Source organism: Homalodisca vitripennis, chromosome 4 (assembly GCF_021130785.1).
Source record: "Homalodisca vitripennis isolate AUS2020 chromosome 4, UT_GWSS_2.1, whole genome shotgun sequence".
Taxonomy (NCBI): Eukaryota; Metazoa; Arthropoda; class Insecta; order Hemiptera; family Cicadellidae; genus Homalodisca; species Homalodisca vitripennis.
In genome coordinates this window covers 87,774,288-87,784,182 of record NC_060210.1, presented here as the reverse complement: position 1 = coordinate 87,784,182, position 9,895 = coordinate 87,774,288, and positions in this window count along the sequence as shown.

The window sequence follows — 9,895 nt, the reverse complement described above, 5'->3', positions numbered from 1 at the left end:
GTCTGTGCAAAAATGATACACGTGGCCCAGACTGTGACAATCAACTAAATTTTGTTGGTAGGGGCCATGTGTACCATTTTTGCACACATGATAATTTTTTGTATTATTATACTTGAATTTGATCCGGAATATCATCCAAGTGTGGACAGTGATTATAGTGACACTCGAAAACCACGATTCAGTCGACTATTTGAAAAACGATTTGAGAGACAAGGTGATCAAGACAATGTAGCAGGACCTTCAATTACAGCCAGAGAGGATGTGAGTAGTGAAGATAGTGAATATGAAAAACTACTAAAAAAAGAAAAACTACTGAAAAAGAAAGAAAGATGTAAAAGGGGCAACTGAAAAAAAAAAGAAAAATTCAAGCAAGAAGTAAGAAGAAACATAAAGTTGACCACAACAATAAAAAAGAAAATTTACATGACATAAAAAGAATAATAACAGGAAAGTTACTGAGAACGAAACTGAACAAGACAAAGATGAAATAGACAAAACGGGTGACACTAGCGAGGAAAATAAAGAGGAAGAGAATTATTGTGAAAAAGATGAAGATAATAATGGAGATAATGATTTTGATGAAGATGACGATGACGAAGAAGAAAATTATCAAGAGTCTCAAACAGAAGGAAAGGGAAAAAAATAAAGAGAAGAAAAGGAAGAGGACTGCAAGGGAGCATGAATATAAATTGACAGTTTTTGGAACAGAAAGGGACATCAAATGGGAAGATTGGCAAGGAAGGCAAAAAACATTCGCTTTTACTGGGCGGGCAGGAATAAATCCAGAGGTTAGTGCACAATTAGCAAATAAAAATCCAGTTGATTATTTTTTGTATTTTCTTGACGATGAAATAATCAATTTGATGGTTGACCAAACGAATCTTTATCTTTACACGGTATGTGACACGAAGGAAATCCCTACATGTGCAGTAGTGTTTCAACAACAAACACTAGTTTTTTTTATTTCACGAAAACTTACAGTTTTCATTTTAGCAGCTCAACTAATGATCTTTTATTTTATAGGTACCCATTTTATATTAATTTTATATTTTTCCAGTCGTATATAGACATTTGTATAATAAAACACGTTTAGAAATATAGTGTATGTACTTCATTAGAAACCTGTGATCTAAACAATAATCTGACGTCCTGGGCCGGAACTGGCCGGGTTCTGTGGTAGGCCTGGGCCATGAGATTCAGTCTATAGTGTTAAAAGCATTGTAGAAGAGCTCAGTTTTGATACATATGGCTCAAACTAGAAACTTACGTATGTATCAGAAATGATACACGCGGCCCACTTGGTAACATGGGGCGTGCATCATTTTTGATACACATGGCCCCGACCGTTAATATATGGAAAAACCTAATGGCCTGTGCTAAATGGATTGTGTCATATGCCCTGGCGCTGAATGTGTTAATTATTACAAACCCAAACCTCCTATGAATAAGAGTGTACTTCTCCCCTCGTCTTTTCAGCTTCAATTGTAAAGAATCTAATATTGCATTAGAAGTATTACACAGAAATTGTAAATAACTAGGACACCAGACACATCGTTCTTCCTCATTTGTTAGGACTTTTTTGTTTACACTTTCCTGTTAATCAATCCTATAGCTTTATTTTGCAATTGGATTATTTGCCAGTTGTGTTAAAAACACTCCCAGTTGTGTTCACTACACTGTTGCTGTCGTTGAACGCCAAATGTGACAGACTCTATTTACCATAATGGTGAGCATTCTCAAACTCAGTTCTGAACGTGGTGACAATATTTATTAAGCATAATGGAACACTGGCCTTAGGAGTCACTGACTTTTATTGTTTATCACTTTAACTAACAGTTTACATATGTTGTCTACACAGCATTCATGGATCATGGATACATTGCCAATGTTGTCTCACATATGTACACCACAAACTCTGTGGCCTGTCATCTACAAACCACAGCATGATTTTATAATCTTCTAGAGGTACAATGACTTTACCATAATTGATGGTTCAAATATGAATAACCTTCTGCTAATCTCCCCAGAGATAAGTGAGAGGTAATGATGTGGATTGTTTCACTTAAAGCAACTTTTACTCATCTGGGTTTTTCAGATATGTTGCAGTTGGTACTGATAATTTCAACTGCATTTTCACACAAAACTAACTTTTTTAAGAATTTGTTTATAAAGATGTTTATGCCATTTAATAATTTATGAGTGATCAAAATCTAATCATTAGAACCTTAAAACTTCTCTTGAGGTACTCATAAATATGACTAATTTTATCAAAGTGAAAGACTATTCTTACACATTTTTACAAAAACTTTTTTCAGACTCAGATGGTCCATAAGATAAATTTTTCATTTAAAACTTAAAATTTGATCTTTAAACTACCAAAATATTTTTTTCCTAAACCATGTGGGGGTAGAAGATAAAGGGAATAGGCAAAATAAGGTACTGCCAAGTTACAGCAAAATAAAATGAATTTATTCAACCATCAGTAATCAGTAATTTCCATATTAACAATTACGGTGAGAAACAAGTAAGTTAGGTCACCTTATTGTCGTAATAACATAACTTCCAGGTCGGTAACTAGCCCAGTCTGTCCGTTAGCTCCTGATCAGAGGTGAGGTTGTGCATTTGTAGTGCACGATTTGGATACGACAAGAGGTGGGTAAATACAACAAGGGAAGGGAACATGTACAAAATACATATTAAAAAAAAGGAAAACATTTCCTTTAATACTAGTATTAAGAGATCAAACGGTGCTCACAATGAAATATTTGCTAGTGTTTTTAAACCACAAAACATCATGTTATGCAACTAAAGTTACTAATAGGTTTAACAAAAATTATTTTATTACGAAGAGGCGATAATGTTAAGTTAGTTTTTCATCAAACACATTTTTTACATTAGTAAGTTGTCTTATATCACCGATATCAATGATTATAATTATTACTAATTATTGTAAAAAGTAAAACAAACTAGTAAACATAATAAAACATGATTGTGGAGTCATGGATGGAGGGATTAATATGAAGTGTAAGCAAATAATATAACAACTTCCCAAAAAGTCAATATTACCAAAATCAACTAATACACATCAACAGTCTATATGTATACAACAATATGAATAATGGATGAATATAACATTAACACATAACAATAGGAGCTTGCTCTTAATAAAACACTAATAAATATACATCAACACAACAATTTTAGGATTGAACAGTACAAAACTATTGATTTTAATGAGCTAATAAAATGACATTAACACTGCAGGGAAACATTTTGGTATGAAAATATTTTTTTGTCATTTACTTAATAATTCTATTTTTGGAGTGAAGCACTATATACATTTTTAAAATACAATACATACTTCAGTTTTAAAGAGTCACAGATTCAGTTTAAATATTTACAAAAAAGAACCAGACATTTTACAAAATGACTAGCAATTTTTTATGGTATAGCAGGAACGAGTTAAAGGTAACTTATTTTTTAATGAGCCAAGAATATTTATATTTACAGTTTACTAAAAACCTTTGACATCTGTATTCTCAACTGTAAGGCTTGAAATTAATATAAGAGAGTGCCACCACAATAAAGACTGTATACTCAATTGTGTCTTGTTCAAAACAAAGTCCATTCTTTTCTTTACAAAATTTATTTTAAAAAACTCAAATTTTGAGGTAAAGCTGTTGAAGCATTATTCAATAAATTACTCATAATAGTAATGCAAGAAATACACTTCATAACATTCAAACAAACTAATAACTTTTATTTGTAATGAGGCTTGTGGTTTATCAGATCACTGTGCACAAACTTATGTGGCCTTATGATGTTTTCCATGACGACAAAAAGCCTCACTACCAATAAAATTGATGTATTACTTTATTTTTAAATTTATGACGAATACATCTAATAAAAAAAACCATTTACAATGTAACGTAATACTTATTGTAACATAAAATATACTGATGGCGAGAGAAAAGAAGAGACCTGGATTCTGGTCTATCTGAAAATTGCAGGCGCTACTACTAGTATGTTGCCGCGCCTTGTTTCGTAATTAATTCCATTATTGTTTCACTGTTTTGATTGATTTGCGTCCTCATTGTTATGTTTTATAAGATAATTTAAATGACGGTACTGTTTTGATCAATTAAAATTGAGCAAAATTTGTGTTTGTAATAAATTCTAATAATTAGGCTCTACTGTGGTTGTAAACAAACAATAATTAAAGGAATGAATTGCTGAAATTAAAGATTTTTTATTGTTAAGATAACAATTACTAATGTTCATATATGTATAATGTAAATTTAGTGCATTTATGTATATAAAATTTAACATTTAAGATGAGTCACACTCTGCAGGAATGCCACATTACTGAAAACAAATAACTCCATTGCTAGGATAAACAATTCGCAGGGTTGGCTGTGGGGCGAAGCGCCTGAAATTACCGCGCAGCAACACACTAGTACACAGCTGTGCGCCGGCACGGGCCAGGTCTCTTCTTTTCTCTCGCCACCAGTAGTTGTAATGAGTAATATTTCAAACAAGATTATTAATTATTAATATCCTTTAATTATGGGGAATTGATAAAAACAAATAAAAATGTATACGATTTTTCCACAATTAAAAATGAATATAACAGATTTTTTGTCAAAAATTGAAGCAAATTAATAGAACATGGTATGTCATGTTAAAATCAGCAGGAGCTCATAAGCAAAATAACAAACATGAGATTTTATATATGTGAGGAAATTAAAAGTTTAATTGGCAACATATATTTATGTATCCTTGTCCATTCTCAATACAAATGCACCAAAATATCCATTACAGTTATTTGGCATGAATACGAGTGTATAGGAGAATTTACACAATTCAAGTGGAATAGTACAACTTTTATTATCATTAAGTGACCTTAAAGTGATTATAAAACATCAATGAAATTTCATATGATTAAGAACACGCAATATCATATAATATCTGTTATTCTGCTTGCAAGCAATGACTTTTGTTTTTTAACTGAATGAAACCATTAAAAATAATGTTTACAGGAAACATAACATTTGGATGTAGTGTATGCCCAGCTAAAGAGAATTGGACATATGACAAGGATTTACAGAAACCATTTCAAAGCACGTTTGGAGGTTTACCAACGTTTACGACTTCACCTATGTTTATGATTGCACAGTATACTCTGTCAACAATCATTTACATGCTGGATTATTGAGGCTTAATCAAGAGAATAATAACAAATAACAAAGAAAACAAGACAATTTTATAAATATGGAAGTTCAGTTATTTATCATAACGATAACCAAAACCAAATATATAACTCAGACATTTCTTTAAAGTCTATTCTGCAGTGTCCCAGCAGTACAACAATGACACTGTTGACTGGCTAGAACACCAAAGGCTTATTAGACTATTATATAATTTGTGCAGCAGTATCAGGCTGTCAAACTAATTAAAATTTTAATCAATGGTTTTGAGTCAAAATTCTTCTTGTCCTGTCTCGAATTAAACAGTGAACATTGTAAATTTTGTTTTCAGAAGAACTATAAAAGACAAAAATAAATAGATAAATGAAAATACAGATAGTAAACAAAAGTGATAATAATAGTATGTACACCCAGGAAGGCTTGAGAACACTTAGTCCATTCTGTGAAGGATTGTGATATATAACGTGGGGACATAGTCGGCAGCAATTCTAGATCAATTTCAATAGTTGTCAAGATTATTACGTTGAAGTGTAACAGATGTTAAGATTAGAAAAAATATTAAACAATCGTAAGATCACAGATTTGTGTTTCATATAATTAAAAACAATGTTTCCTCTAACACTGTAACAAGATTTGTTGTGTATTATCAAAGAGTTTTTTACTAAAAATTTTGTAAAGGTTGTGCAACCAACAGTCAGGGATCACTCCCAATTGGAATATGTGTAATTACTAAAAACAACTCTGCATTGTCAATTATAGTCAGCCTGTGTAAATCTCCTGTTTACAGGTATAAATGAGTCTACCTTAGTCTGAAATGACGGTAAAAAAGTAAATCAAAATTAAGATATATAAATACAACAAGTAAAATCACTTATATGTTATTTGGATACCACTATGTCAATGTGGTTGGGTAAAAATTAATCGTGAAAGCAATAAATACAATAATATCAATAGTCAACAAAGCTTACAATATGTACAATAGGTTAAAATAAAGTTATCTTTATGCAGAATAGGTTAGATTAACAATGCAAATGTAACACAATTACAACAATGTGTAACAGAGCAATCATACCAAATAACAAAAATAAATAAAAATGATGAATTACTGTTATTTTTTAGCACTTTTTATTAGTTTATTGGGAATAAAATTCAACAAAAATAATATATTTTGTGAATATCATTGAGCTTCTTGTTTAAATTTATTATGGCTGAACAGGTGTTTAACAAGTCATGAAGTTAAACCAAACAGTTAAAGTTTTGGATGATTTATATTATTCAGAGCAATTGAAACTCTTTGTTTAATACATTTACCAACTCCAGGTATTCTAATAGATTTCAGTATCCAAAATATAATCTGGTAAATGGTATACTAGGCTACCATAACTCAGCTAATTTGGGTATTCCAATTGTAGATTTTAGTGTATAAATGTAAAAAGTATTGAATGTTAGGTATCCAATTAATTTTCAAGCATTATCAAAATGAAAGACAGTGAATTCTGATTCTTGCTTCAAACCTGAATTTTGCCCAAAACAAAAATCACACTAGAGCCATCCAGCTCTAAAATTTATTCATATTTATACTGCACCAAACATATATGAAAAATATATTCAACATATACTTTAAGAAATGTATTAATTAACTTAATATCGTGTATTATCACAAATATATAATTGGATATATAATATATATAACTTAAGAAAAATCATAATTAGAATGTAAATAAATATGTAAAAATATAATAGTACAATGATTTATAAAAACCTTAATTCTTTTACATTTCCCTTCCACTAATCAAATATAACGTCTTGATTACTTAAGCCAGGTTCTAATGCTACTAAACCAGTTTGCTAATACAACCCTGTAAAAATAAATCTTTCACAACCCAATAATAGCAGTATTATCCTAATAACACAAGCAACATCATTTAAATGGCACAACATTTTTAGCGTTTAAAATTATAATATCTTTTAAAATCTAATGTATCAAAATATAATGTAAACAACCTTTGTCATATTAACCAAAATCCATAATTAATAACAATAAATTCCTCATTTTTTAATCAATTTTTCTTTTTTAAGTTCTCTAACCCTGCGTTAGTACGTGCATTTTAAGTATAAATCATTTTAAGTATAAATCGTAGCAGAGACTGAGCTGAAAATCCTTAAAAATAACTTTGATTCACAAAATGTGAAAACTCTTAATTCAAAAATATTTGGAAGTAAATCACATAGCTTTATTTAATATGTGTAAGATTTTTTTACACATCTAAAAATGTATAAAAGTTGTATGTTTAAGTAGTAGTAGTGAAACATATTCAAAATGTAATTGATAATGAGTGTCAAAAAAACTAAAGCATTAATTAATTTAATAATTAAAATGAACATTATAATTGTTCAACATTAAAAACAAAATTAATAGCACATAAAAATATGTCTCAAGAAAACTGAACAGAATTAAACAAAACCAACGCATTTGTAGTGGGTAAAGAGTTAACAACTAACTGACAGCTTTTAATATGTTTAGGTCCAAGTATAGATGAGGGTGTTACACTCCTGGTACTTAGTTACAATTATTTAGTTATATTACTATTATATATAGTAATGTTTATTCATAAAACATACTTTATTATATTAAATATAACAGAACATCACTATGCTATATCGTGGTTTAATCGGAACAAGCGACGGTGACCCATGCCTCAACTAACAAGTCACATTGTTATGAAACTTCTGATTATCTAGCAATTAATCATTAATAATATAATAAAATAATTATATGTTTATATTAATCACAAAGTATTTAATGATGCAAATTAGTAATTGTATTGACTGAATTATAGTCTGTAGTACATTACAGACTGCAAACACTGTCTAATTTGGACCAAAGAGTGTTCGTTAGTAAAAAATTCAAATCATAGGTGAAGCATAGTATATAATTTTTTCCAATTTTTGAAAACCATAATCATTTTGGAATTTTCAATCAATGAAATAAGTGTCTTTAATACCAATAAATAAACTATTTTACTCAAATGTAAAACCCTCCGAGGGTTAAAATAGTGTGACTGTGACACCACCGTAGTTGTACTAGTGGTATATGATGTGCATACTGTGGCATCGTTAAGCCTAAATGTGTTAAAATAGTAGCATGAACATTTTTCAGAGCGCATGGAATCAGGTATCATGCTCAATTAACGCAGGGTTAAAACTTCAGTGAACTATTGCCATGTATTTTTTATCTGAAAATACATGTTATTTATTGATTAACCAGCATTTATGATAATACAAAACTAAAATTCAGCACCTTCATAAAAATCCTAATATTACAAAAGTCTTATTTCATCCTGCCTTATAGTCTCACCCATTATTGAACACTATTATACTACATAATAGGATAATTTTAAAAATTAAGTAAATATTTTGGGATAAATTTATTTATTCATCGATGTGCTTTCTAATAATCATTAAAACTTCTTTAAAGCTGTTTCAATTTCAATTTTGTTATTCCTTCCTAATCAAAGTATTAGTCCAATTTTCCCAAAGACATTTGTTTCCTATTTCATCCATGTTTCAACATTTGCTCATATTGTGGAACAGGTGGTAATTAAAGAGAGCCAATCCTGTAGAATGCATGGTATAAGGACAGGCTGAATCCTAATTCCTTAAATATTGTGGGCAAAAACTACAAAGAAGTGAGCTGATGTATTTTGATCAAATAAAAGAACTGTTTTATTATAATCTGTCTTATAAATGTATAATCTACATCTATATGGATTTATTCTTTTCAAAACAGTCAACGACGATTCCTTGTACACTACAAATACTCTCCATAAGGTTGTCTTTAGACACAATTCCATTTTTACTGTCCACTCTTCTCAAACATCCCATTGTTTAGACGTTTCCTTGGTTTAAATGCATAGTAGAGAATTTGTGTTTAATCCATAACTATGAAATTCCTCTGGATTCATTGTTAAAAGGTACAAATTATCCTTGGCTCACATCACAAGAATGTTGTGATTTTATTTTTTGGAAATCTTGCACATTTCAAATGAAACATAATGCAGTGTGGTTGAAAAGGTGTCAGTATCTCCAAACATACTAATTGAGAGTAATTTATATACCCGTGCTGCTATCTTTTTGACCTCAAACAAACTTCCAAACTGCCCACACATAATTGTTCATTTCATGTACTAGGTAAAATAAAATCTGAGTTAACTTCTGCAATAATTAGCTTGGTAACTTACACATTGCATATAACAAAATATAAATCTTCTAACCAACATTTCTACTTTGAAGGAATGACAGATCATGGACATTTGCCATGTTTATGCGTTAACACGTTATGATGGCAAATGTCTGAAATCCTGTTGCCTTACAAATTATTATTTTATTGTCAATAATAAGTTTTAAACAAAGGATTTTCATGCAATGTTTTTTGTTTTAGTTTGGGAACTGCAGACTATTTATTCTAGCCATATTGATTACTAAAGTATGCCCTGTTAGAAAGCTACAACCTGATGAGTAATCTAGCCAAATGTACATTCAGTAGAGAATTTTGCTTGTTGTTTGTCTGCAGACATACTTGATTGGGATTGACTTTACAAGCACTGATTTGACCTTATGAGGTAGATAATTATGTGACTAAGAGTGGTGTTAATTAATTGCAGTGGTAGTTCTGAAATTATTAGTTT